Source organism: Bombyx mandarina, chromosome 05, assembly GCF_030267445.1.
Source record: "Bombyx mandarina strain Sakado chromosome 05, ASM3026744v2".
NCBI lineage: Eukaryota > Metazoa > Arthropoda > Insecta > Lepidoptera > Bombycidae > Bombyx > Bombyx mandarina.
Window position 1 is genome coordinate 7,974,519 of NC_143212.1, and position 12,109 is coordinate 7,986,627.

Consider the following 12,109-nt stretch of genomic DNA (forward strand, 5'->3'; position numbering starts at 1 on the left):
AGTGGGTAGCTGGCGGCCGTGAGCACCGGCTTGCACGATTAGCCGGGCCGTGCCTCGCCCGTCTTATTGCGACACTATGCCGACTCGAATATCTACTATTATGATCCTTATTTCATTTAACACACTGCACTGTCATAATTAAATTGTCTATTCGTAAAATAATTTAGATATTTTATATGCTTAGATTCAATGAAAATCGATTTCGACTAAATCGATTAATGTTGTGAAAAATATTAATCGATGTGATGAAACACTGAATCGTGTTTACAAAATACGTCCTGTTAGATAGAGGCAGTGCGTGTACTTTGTCCCAGATTTGTGATAGCTGCGAGGCGATCCCGATGCGTATTGTGCGCTTTGTACGACCCTCGGGGTGAACGATCTGTTCGGAGTCGTCGACACGGCGACGACACACCACGATAATTACTGTCGCTTCGTCCCTACGCCCTGTGTGCCCTTCAACAGCTGCTCTAACTTCTAACACTGAACCGCTAACGTTGTTAATTGAAACACTTCTGCGCTCCTTCGCACACAGTTTTATACAAGGTCACGTGAACAATGTAATGCTTGCGAACATACGTTTCCCAATAAAAAGGTATTGTGAGCAATATCAACAATGATACTAATACTCACTAGTAAGTAACATTAGCTTTACGATACTACTTCGCATTTAGTCTTAGCCGATCGCGAAGGCGTCACGTTGAGTATTAAAATAAAGATACGGGAGGAATCTGTACTGTACAGTAATTGATGGCAAGGCGACGTTATCTTTGAATACGGCACCTATATGTGTATGGTAGAACAGGACTGCTCTCGAGAACAAAGAAAGCTAGTCCTAGTGTGAGCCCCGATACGATAACACCAAAAATGCATTTAGGTACACGTAATTCTTTACGTGTATACTTTATGTACCTCATATGTTGTTTTTATGATAATATTAAACTGTATGATTTTCCTTTAATTTTCAATTTTCAACAGTGCATCTACAACGTCCTTTTTCGCGCGAATCTTGATTAGAAAAGTTCTATAAGACGTCTGTCTGGCTACAACGGACGGTTGAGTGAGTGAAGTCGTTGACCCGCAGAATTTTATACAACTTACATTGGGGGCTCATGAAATATGAATTAAGGCGAAGTAAAACTGATTTCAATTTACCGTAGACTCTTTTATCTATGTGTTTGTTTTACTCATTCTTCGAGAGCGGTGCTTTACACTTTTTGTTTATACGCATTTGAGTGATACCAATTCTCGAAGCTCCTGCATTTTTGATGTAAGTGCGCTATTTCTAAATGAAAAAAAAAATCGTACAAGGATAACAGAAAGCTAGCTGATTGAATTGTTGGTTATTTTTTGGTATTTTATGGATTTAGGTAGGAAGACTCCGAGTATTTAATGATTTTCGCATTAACATCGCAACCATGAACATTGCAACGAGAATGCCCAACCTACTTTGAGCTGAGTTCGAAGTCTCAATGGTAACGACTGATCCGTTCTCCTAACTGTTACGAATGACTGCATCTTAGCAGGACTAGGCTGGAAAATAGAAAATATCCATTGAAATCTAAATGATTGTTTGGATTTATGCATACCCGTGCGCGCTCATAGTTGTGCTCTGCCATCAGTAATGACGCCAATTCAAATTAATTTAAAACTAACGTGTAACATGAAAGCTAAAGTGTAATTACTAATGGAACTTGTAAATGCCTCGTGGTATATTTATAATATGAAGGAGATGAACCAAATCAATATCAAAGAGTTTTTAAAAATTCTGAACTACTGAAACATTCTAAACACTCGTAATCCCATTATATTCCAGGATGATCAGATATTATATAACGTTCATTTAAGAATTTTTCAAGTGTACTTACTTAAACGACAGTATATTTTGGAGATTATCTCCTCATTTCATATTTACCACGGAACCCCCCACTTTCAGATCACCTTTCATCCCTACAACCCGGAACTGTTGCATTCATTGACAGTGATTTGACATTTTCTTCTTCAAGCGAGGCTTAAAAGGGACTGAAGACAGCGGTCAACACTGGCTTGAAGGTAACCGCTTACCAACAGACAGACCATTGTGTCTCGTCGGTATTTTCACTGGTGGTAGGACCTCTTGGGAGTCCGCACGGGTAGATACCACCACCCCGCTTATTTCCGCCGTTAAGCAGTAATGCGTTTCGGTTCGAAGGGTGGGGTAGCCGTTGTAACTATACTGAGACCTTAGAACTTATATCCCGAGGTGGGTGGCGCATTTACGTTGTAGATATCTATGGGCTCCAGTAACCACTTAACACCAGGTGGGCTGTGAGCTCGTCCACCCATCTAAGCAATAAAAAATAAAAAAAATAATAAAAAATATTAGAGCAATAATAATTTTTGTTTTTGTTCTAATGAATTCTATGAAAACGAATTAGAATGTTACATGTACCATTTAAATGTTACGTAATAAATTACCTTCATTCGGCAACGTCGTTTATATTCTTTTGAAAAAAAAAAAAACAATTTCAGCTTTGAGAAGGGTATTATACAGATCGAGCAGGCTGTTTCTTTAGAGCACCCCAACGCATTTATGCTGACGTCATGTCCACTCACTTGAGGGCTTGACCAAACGCTGAGAGATAATGGAACTCACGTCCAAGGGGATTTAAATAATAGGTCGCGGTACGGACTGAGTGGTACGGTCCGTGTTTACGTTTCTTGATGTACGTTGACGTGGATCATTGGATTTAATGTTATATAATACAATATTGCTTCGACCGACGCGGACGTCGCCGCGACTATATTGATTTAAAAATCAATTAAAAACTGAATGATAAATATATGGTTGACTAGTGTACATAGCGTTTGGCAATTGGTTGGAATTAGCGTTTAGCAAGTATCATTAAATTTATAAATATGTACCCTAAAATACCTACTGAAGAATTTATAATTATATAGTATTATAATTTTCTTAATCAAAATAGAGAAATTAATGTTTGGATGTTAATAATGTATCTTACTTTAGTAAAAAATGACTTAGCGTCATGTTTTAGTATTAAAACGATTTTTCCGGTCTTTGATGGACCGTCGTAACCGTGACCGTAAACCGTCGACGTCGCCCAAAGCACGTCATTACGGATCCTCCTGATCCATTAACGGTGCTTTTAGGCACCACAAGCACCGGTCACCGTCCTCGTTCTACCCGTCGCTTGCGATGAAGGGCTCGACGAGCGAATTAACCCATAGACACAGCCTACTGAGATTCTCGCCGGATCTTCTCAGTGGGTCGCGTTTCCGATCCCGTGGTAGATTCTGCGAAGTACTGCTCTTGCTAGGGTCAGTGTAAGCAACACTCCGGTTTGAGCCCCGTGAGCTCACCTACACACGTTAGGGCGAAGCTGAAGAAGGCTTAGCCTCTCAAGGCTGTCAGCATAGGTAGGAAAAAAAAGCATAATTTTTCATGAAGCTAAATTATAAGATGATACTTTCAAAATCGCCGTAGTTCACAGCTCCACTATATTCACGGGTAATTATTGGAAATCCGCTGACGTTCACGGCTGCATTTCACAATGATTCAACGAAATTTAATTTGTGTGCTCAAGCTCCCCTTTCTAAAAGCCTTCCAATGCAAAATGACAGCTGAAACAAAGGACCATCTACTATGAAGCTAGTGCCGTGGTTTGACAACAGAGTACCTATACCTATCGGTCTACGTAGCGTTTAGGAAAATAGAGTAAACAGGTCCACGTAAGTGTGTTTTGGTATGTTTATAAATGTTTTATTTAGACTAGGCGTAATTGATGTGCACCTAAAAAAATTATTCAAATACGCTAAATTAGTTAACGACCTATTTTTCGTACCAGATGATCGTCCTAAATACACAGTAGGACACGGTTAGTGACGATATTGTGAGAACTTCATGCGTTCAATTGATTCGAATTAGTCAGTGTGTTGTTACATATATTATTACGAACTATAGTGAGAGACACGAGTTAAACAGACTAGGGAAAAAAATAACTAGTTTTAGACTGATGGGACTCCCTATTTGAACTACTAAAATATATGGTGCTATTTAAAGTCGATTGCCATACTAAGTAATACCGGTTACCGATAATGTGAGTATAAATTAATATCGCCTTGAATATTAAATAGGAACGTGGTGTGCTTCACGGACGGTATATACTAAATTTAATCCTGTTCGTCCTTATTTGGCGCGGTCGGTTATGCGGTCCCTTAATTTATTCTTCTTGGAAAGTTTCTTTTGGCTTCGGAGTGTCAGCAAAGAAAGTTTATCTTGGTGATGTATCTGATCGGAAATAGAAGACGTTTCCTTGCAACTTTAATGACGCTTAAGAAAGTAAAAAAAATATGTAATGTTAATAAATTAATAAATTGAAAAAAAGACGACTTTGTTTACTCTTGCCTCAAAACGAAATATTAGAGATTAAAGTATGAAATTGCCGATTTGTACTGAAAAGTTGATTTTGGTTTTTTATCATTTAACATATTTATTTAATCAAAATGTCTATCTACTTGATGTTGCGAGCTGTTTCTGCTGTGCTAGTTCTGCGTCGGGACTCGTATTCAAAAATCATTCGAATTTTCGAAGTATCCATTTTTCTTGTATAAGCTAAATAAAAAAAACAACTGAAAGGCGACAATCGAATGTTGCACATTTTTTAAAAGAAGAACCTCATAGGTACCATTTGAAAAAAGTTTCACTCAAAAATCTCAAATCATGAAGGTTCTATGTCAATTCGTAGTGCCTATTAAAATAAAATGGTAATTTCATACTTTAACCCCTATTATTATTGTTGTAACTGTATTAATCTGTAATTGTAATTGTATACAAGTTTATTTCATCTCTCAGATTAATGATGGCTATCAATTTTCTAGGGGTTATTAATTAATTAATGGTAGAGGTCGACCAGAGAGTCACCATAACCTTAATTAAGAAAAGTCAGATCACTGGATAGCTAGGTCATTTATTAGCCATTGAAACGGACGTAGGGATTTTTTCGTCACAGCTCCGTTCCACGGATTTATCTATGCTTTCTAATTAGTCTACATATTTCTGAGTAATTGTAAATTAGGCTAATTATGATTTAATAGTTATTAGCTAAATTTGCGTTGGTAAATATGAGGATTGCAGGTTGAAGGCGATGTGAAAACTGCTTATTCGGTTGCTTCGCTTCACATTGTTTGGTGACGCAACCACCCGTGTCCATGACATCTCTCAACAGTTCGGCCCCACTGACGTTTGTGATGTTAGCTGGCCGCTATAATATGACGAGAATATCTTGTGATGAATGTGTGAGTAAGAGCTACGTTATTCAATAATATAATTCAAGTATATAATTTAGAATCGAACACGGATGAACAGTGATAAGTGGTTGGGCTGATGAATTACAAATATTTGACTTATGACGCCGACCACGCCGAGATGATGATACATCACTGGCTTGACTTAATCATACTGTGTAGAGTGGTGAGTGGATGAGATTCTGAAATAAATTCAACAACGATAATACATTATGCTTATATACAAAATCTATTAAACTTTATGGGTAAGAATACTGTTACATAGTAACTAAGAAGGACACATGTAGTTAACAGGAAGGATAATTTAACAAGAAATTAATAATTTTAATCGACATTCATTTTATAATAAATGTATGCTTCTTAGATCATGAGGCATCTGAAGTTAGAAACAGCAAATCATTTTGTTCTGATTATTATGACAAACAATTGAGAAATACCCAAAACTCACGGAAAGTCTGATTCAAAATTCAACATAAAATCCCAAATTCGCAAATGCTAATGCTGATATTGGTATTTCCACTAATAATATTATAAGTTAATGATCAAATTATATTATTATTAGGTTAATAGCCGTCAGTTGAGTTTTAAATAGTGCTAATTAATTAGCAAATATAACTAAACACGACAGATTTTGGCCAAATGAATGAATTATAACCATATGTTAAAACAACTTCCACGTCACCCATTTTAAGTTGATGGTGTTCTTGCCAACAATAACTGAACAGTTCCAACTCAATCGGATAAAAACGACGACGAACACGAATAAACAAACAAACCCATAAATTATTATCCATTTATATTATAATATAAAATAAATTAACCTTATAGTGGATGAATGTCTGCAACACCCTTTAATTTAGTATAGTTACTGGTGCAGGTAAGAACCCGTTTTGGTTTATATTCAATATCAATCAACCGTATACGAAGCAGGAAGCGTCATTAGCTGATACAGAAAAAAATGAAGCGTATTTGTGTGTATCGATTGTTCATGGTCTCGTGATAACTATAATAACCGATGTACATAGGTTCCGACAAGCTATTATGGAAGCTGAGATAGTACTAAAATTTATTCATGGAATTAAAAGTTTTGCTGTTAGAAAATTTTCATTCCTGTCAATGTAGTCTAATTGATGTTATTTACCGGCTAATAAAGTTAAATGGTTTTCTACGTCAGCAAATGTTAACTGACCAATTAGAGGTATATCGGTAGTATAAATAATATTGGCCTTAGATAAATTTTTGTGTGTTTATTTAGACATCGGTAGCGTGACCGTTTGAACAGTCTTATCGGAGACTAGCCCAACAATCGAGCGAGGCAATTGACCTTAATATCAGACGACGTCGTATGTACTGTCAACGTTTAACATTAGACTAGAGTAGCTTAAACTGTTCTTAAAAGTTTTGGGACCGCTCCGCTTATTAATTGGGATCGTACTCATATATACTAGCAGAGTGTATATTTTTGATTGATCATTCTGAATATTATTTATATTAGTACAACGTATGCTGTAGTACACGGTTGTATCTTTTTCCGAATTTCTCTAGTTAGAAAAGGTTGTCTGGAAGCAATGTCTTTATCGATAGCACCGGCTATTGTACAATGATACTTTGCCTCTTGACTGTTTTTCAATGTTTTGTGTTTTGGTGTGCAATAAAGTTTTCTTTATATATTTGGAAAAATATCTATCTTACTCTCTGAGAGTCGAAATTTCTTTAAAATTTCTGAAGACAATTTTAAGTGGAAACTGTAAAGAAGTACCCAGATTAATTTATATGGCTATTTATTTCTTTATTGCGTTGATTGGTGAACGAGTTCAGGGTCTACCTTGTGTCAAATGGCTACCAGAGGCAATAGACATTACGAATTGAATGCTGTTACCCTTAAGGCTTCAAGGCTTCCCTGCTTAGGGCTTTAATCTGGTGGAAGTCTCATGAATTGTATAACGACTGTGCTATCCTTCAAAACGGAACGCATTTCTGCTTTACATCAGAAATGGGTAAGTGGTACTCCCGCAGCGGCAACAATACTTCCTACCACCAGTAAATGCTAGTTGGAGGTCGCAGTACGCTGGTATAATACTCATAGAACGCTACTGCCCATTTTCCATTGAAACCCAACTAAATTTTCTTTCATCATTTATCAAATCTGACACATTTATTTAGTAGTATGTATGCATCACGATCTGACTCATGACTTTGCCTTTAGACTGTGACTAAAATGATAGACTACAAGCTCGGCTCACCGAAATTGAAAACCTAGTCATAACTGTTTTTGATTGATTTTTTTGATTTGGCTGATTTTTATTTACAGCATATTAGTATTTGAGCGTATTCAAATTCGTTTCTGTCAATCTATACTAATATGTATATAAATCTACAGTGGTTGTTACGGATGGTCCATTATAATAACTGAATCATGCATCCGATTGACTTGAAACTTGGTATCCATGTAGAAAATACATCTTCTTAATGGATAGGCTAATATTTATATGAGTATTGGACACCCTAATAATAATGACAATAAATAATAATGTTAATTTTAAATGCCCAGCGAAGCGGTCGAGTACGGCTTGTGTACCTATAAGAACTTCTTCGAAATATCCGAGGCTTGATTAAAAAAAGGTTATTTTCTATTTATATTACATGTTGACCGAGCAGTGAGAGTGGACGGAGATGGGTCGTCGCGTCCTCGGAGGCGGAAGTCGACCGGCGCGTGTTTATCAGCACAGCGGGCGGTGCGGCGCGCCACTGCCGTATCACAGGAAGCTGTGGCCAGCACCGCTGTACAGTTTTTATTGCTATTTGTACAAAACACAAGTTTTAAAACAATGTTATCTTACGTTCACTTCGCACCAATAATGATTTCGTTGCGAAAATTTGTAGTAATCAAAATAAACGTTTGTTGTCACGTCGCGATGTCGCTTCACTGAACCCGATGAGTTTGGTAAGTCGATTACGAAGCTTGTAACAGTTTAGACGGTTGCAGTCAATAGGTTTGCATGGTAATTATAAGGAACATCAGCACTTCGTAAAAAATAACAGTAATTTATGAAGAAAACGAACATTTACACTTCTTCTAGGCTACAGGACCCACATGAAATCTCTTCGACTGTTAGTCTAACGAAAAGCAGAGTTCGACTATATCGAGTTACTACTTCTGCTTTTTTGTACTAAATTAAAGAAGTCACGGTCCACGGACCACATATTGCTTAGACGTTTATAGATCACATAGATATTAGAAACGTTTCCCACCCTCATTGTATTGTACGGCTACTGGGCCCAGGACAGCGGTACTTATTCGTGCTGGCTCACATCGCGCCCTACAACCATGGCTACCTTACTACCTTCTTCAATGTCTTTCGTTGGGTTTACTTCCCTAAGCTTATTTTGTTGTCTAACTCTCCTACTAATTCCTAAATTGAGAATTTATGGTAGGTACTTTTTGCCCTGCCAGGCAGACGAGCATGTTGTCCTTCCGATTCTGAGTGGTTATCGTCGCTCATGAACGCTAGATACAGTAGGCAACGGCATAGCCAAGACGCTAGCTACCTCTTAGTACTCTCCTCAATCTTCGTTTGAAGAAAGACATATTATAGCATTCATTCAGTAAACACCCTAGAGGGGAGTTTAGGCCAAAGTCGGGTGGTACGTGTAAAAAAAAGATATCTAGAAACGGACCGTGTTTTGAGTCAGCATGGGCTGTTACTAGTAGGTACACTGCAAATTTCAGCCGGGTATTCTGTTTAATAAGGGTCGGATAACCATGAATGCCATATTAATAAATCAGACTAATGCCTCAAACTAGACCACTGAATTAACGTTGTAGAGTTCATACAGATTAACAAATATCAGTAACAACAGATGAATCGTGAGCCCGCCTAATAGTAAAGAGAATCCGAAATTACAAAGTTGAAATATCTGGGCACTCTATAAACATTACGCTATCAAAGTTACTAGAAAAAAGTAAACAATCCCACCGTCAACCAGTTCAGAGTTGCGTAACATTTTTTTTAAGTTGCGTGCCGTTATTTCCGTGCCAGCAAGCAAGGCGAAACGAAATCATCAAACGCTAACGAGGGTCAGAAGTTGCGGCTTTACCGTATAGGTTCTATATTATGATTTATAATGATTTTCAAGTGTGCGGTCTCCGCTTATCGGTCTCGACCGCAGGTTCTTTACCCCTGTTTACGTACTCGGAGCGTGTCTCGTTAGCTATCCTCGTTTATAGCCAGTACGCGATTCTCATTTCGAAACCGGGAAAAAATCTCAGCTCCCGAACCCGGACTTAAGTTCCGTAAAAACGTTTAGTCGCTCTATGTCGACCGACAAACTCAATTCGACTTATAAAACATATAAATCGTGATAGATTTTTTTGTTTTTTAAGAAAATCAAAATGAATATCGAGTTTTAGTGTCGAAATTTGATACACGATTCACAAAATTCATTTAATAACAGTCATTATAGGATCTGACAATTAAGGTTACTACATATCGATATCTATTTACTTCAATTGTGTAACAACAGAAGGAAAACATTCAAAGCGTTTATTATATCGACGTTTTGTATTTATATTGTGATTGATAAATGTATATTGCTGTCGATTAGTACTGTATTCTGCAAATGATTTACTACAATAATAACATTCGCACATGCTGTTATCATTGTTTTGATTGAAGCTTCCATGGCAAGCGCGATAAATTAAATTAAATGTGTATCAATAAATGTACATATTTTTTAAACAATTTATTACGTTGTTAGTTTCAGAAATTTGTATGTAGCAGTTTAGTGTACCAGCATTTTATTTCAATAACATTATATCAGAAAGTAAAACGGCTTTTCCGTGGAACATACTAGAAACACTAAGACGTCAAAATACGGTCATTTAATAATTATAAAATTCAGTGTAGCGGCCTCTTTTCTCTGACTGAATCACCGACAGTAATTTAAAGAAATCTTGCGTCTTTTCAACAAGATATTCGAACTTCGTGATGCACAGCATAAACACGAAAATCTATTACGATTCGGTTCAAATAATTCAATTAGGTAGACCTTTTTCGTATTTTGAGAAGCATTATTTTAAAAGGTCAATGGTATTCTTATTTTGATCGTTCAGTATAAATCTGACGTCAGTGGGATCAACCATATCCGGACAACGACACTCGTAGGATGATCTTCTTTGTGGTGCGTTTGTCAATATTTCGTTAAGAAATTCAAGATTCATAACACTTTCCGAGCAAAGACCTATTCAAATAACTAAGCACTGAGTTGCTATCACTACTAAATAATATTACTTACCATCTAATCGTTACTGACAGTTCAATTGAATCTACTGCTACACTGATACAACATTTCTGCTTGACAGTTTCCTTGAATAATCCGTGGTCGTATGTGCGCCGGATGATGCCGCGCACCTCAGAAAACGTGCTTTGCAAATAAAATTAACATAATCATGACTTGAAGTGTTTTGTTAAGTAAAATAGAGCCAAATAACATTGAGAATGGTTAGATGATCATGCACATACGATAACATATAGTATGTTAGGTTATTTATGAGAAGATCGAGTTACTATGATACCTTATCTGTAGCATGTACATCGTTTTTTTTAGGGCTTAGGTTGGTGGACGAGCTCACTGCCCATCTGGTGTTAAGTGGTTACTGGAGCCCATCGACATCTATAACCGTAAATGCGCCACCCACCTTAAGATATAAGTTCTAAGGTCTCAAGTATAGTTACAAATACTTTATTGTTTCACTCAACCCCTCCCCTAATTCGTATTTTGGGCATTGATTGTCCCAAAGTAATTTTATGCATTCCAGTTTGAAGGATACGTTACTTCGATTCAAATGATTTTGATTGAATGCTCCACGATGCGCGGTGGCATTCACTTTCAGTTGTCTATGGGCTCTGGTAATTGCTTAATAGCATGCAGGCCATGCCGTACAAGCATGCCTTTGGCCGTGAACTCGTTTAACAATCCACTTAAAAGATATTGGGTGCTTGGCATCGCACATAAAATTTGACATGCGTTTCCCGGCTCTAACCCAATAAGCCTATTTAAGCTTAAGCGATTACCATGCAGGTAAATAAGTAAAAATAATCATATTTCAACATATTACGTAATGTAAATAAGACATCGAATGTTCAGTAGCATAGAATAAACTAATTATTTTGAATATCGGAAACTCAATAAAACAAAAAATCGTGGTAAGGATTTCTCAAATAATAATATCAATAATGTAGATAACCGTGTAAATTCAAAACAATTCATAATTAGTTTAGTTCTAATTGTGGCCATTCGAGTTAGGAGATTTAATGCCATGTTAAAACTCAGCTAAAAATATTTATGTCCAAACTACAAGGAACCATTATGGTCAGACAAGGTTGTAGACGATTAGGTTCGAATGCGTAAGCGCATCGATGTAAGTCACAGTTGAATGAATCAACGTACGCTGACGTCATCGAGAAGGCGCGTCCTTACTCCTTAATGTCTCTCTGCAATGTTCCAATACAATAATGTTCCACAGACCTGTTAAAATGGCTTTAATATTACACCTACGCTCGGTACCTCGCAAAGCACTCAATAAAACCGATATTTTATAATCTCTTGTTGCGAAAATCCCGGTACGACTGAATTCTGAATCTGATCTTTGATTTTGATGAAACTGATCTTTGTAAAGTTGATTACATAATTATTGTTGGGCCCACTATCTTTTGTTTCTAGGTAAATGGACAGATGCGTTGGCAGCCCGATTAGTGTTAAATTCTAAATTCTATTTTCAAATTCAGTCATATATTTATTGGTT

General features: G+C 36.9%; 2 long non-coding RNA genes across 2 annotated transcripts; one reads left to right on the forward strand and one right to left on the reverse strand.

The window, feature by feature from the left end:
* The first annotated feature begins 3,451 nt into the window (after window positions 1–3,451).
* LOC149502939 (uncharacterized) lies at window positions 3,452–8,216 on the forward strand. Its single transcript, XR_016323135.1, has 3 exons — window positions 3,452–4,097; window positions 5,135–5,295; window positions 7,963–8,216. It is a non-coding gene; the product is annotated as an uncharacterized LOC149502939 (long non-coding RNA).
* Window positions 4,952–8,087, reverse strand: LOC149502940 (uncharacterized). The gene is made up of 2 exons (XR_016323136.1): window positions 7,948–8,087; window positions 4,952–5,486 (listed from the first exon to the last, which is right to left on the reverse strand). It is a non-coding gene; the product is annotated as an uncharacterized LOC149502940 (long non-coding RNA).
* Window positions 8,217–12,109: the final 3,893 nt, after the last annotated feature.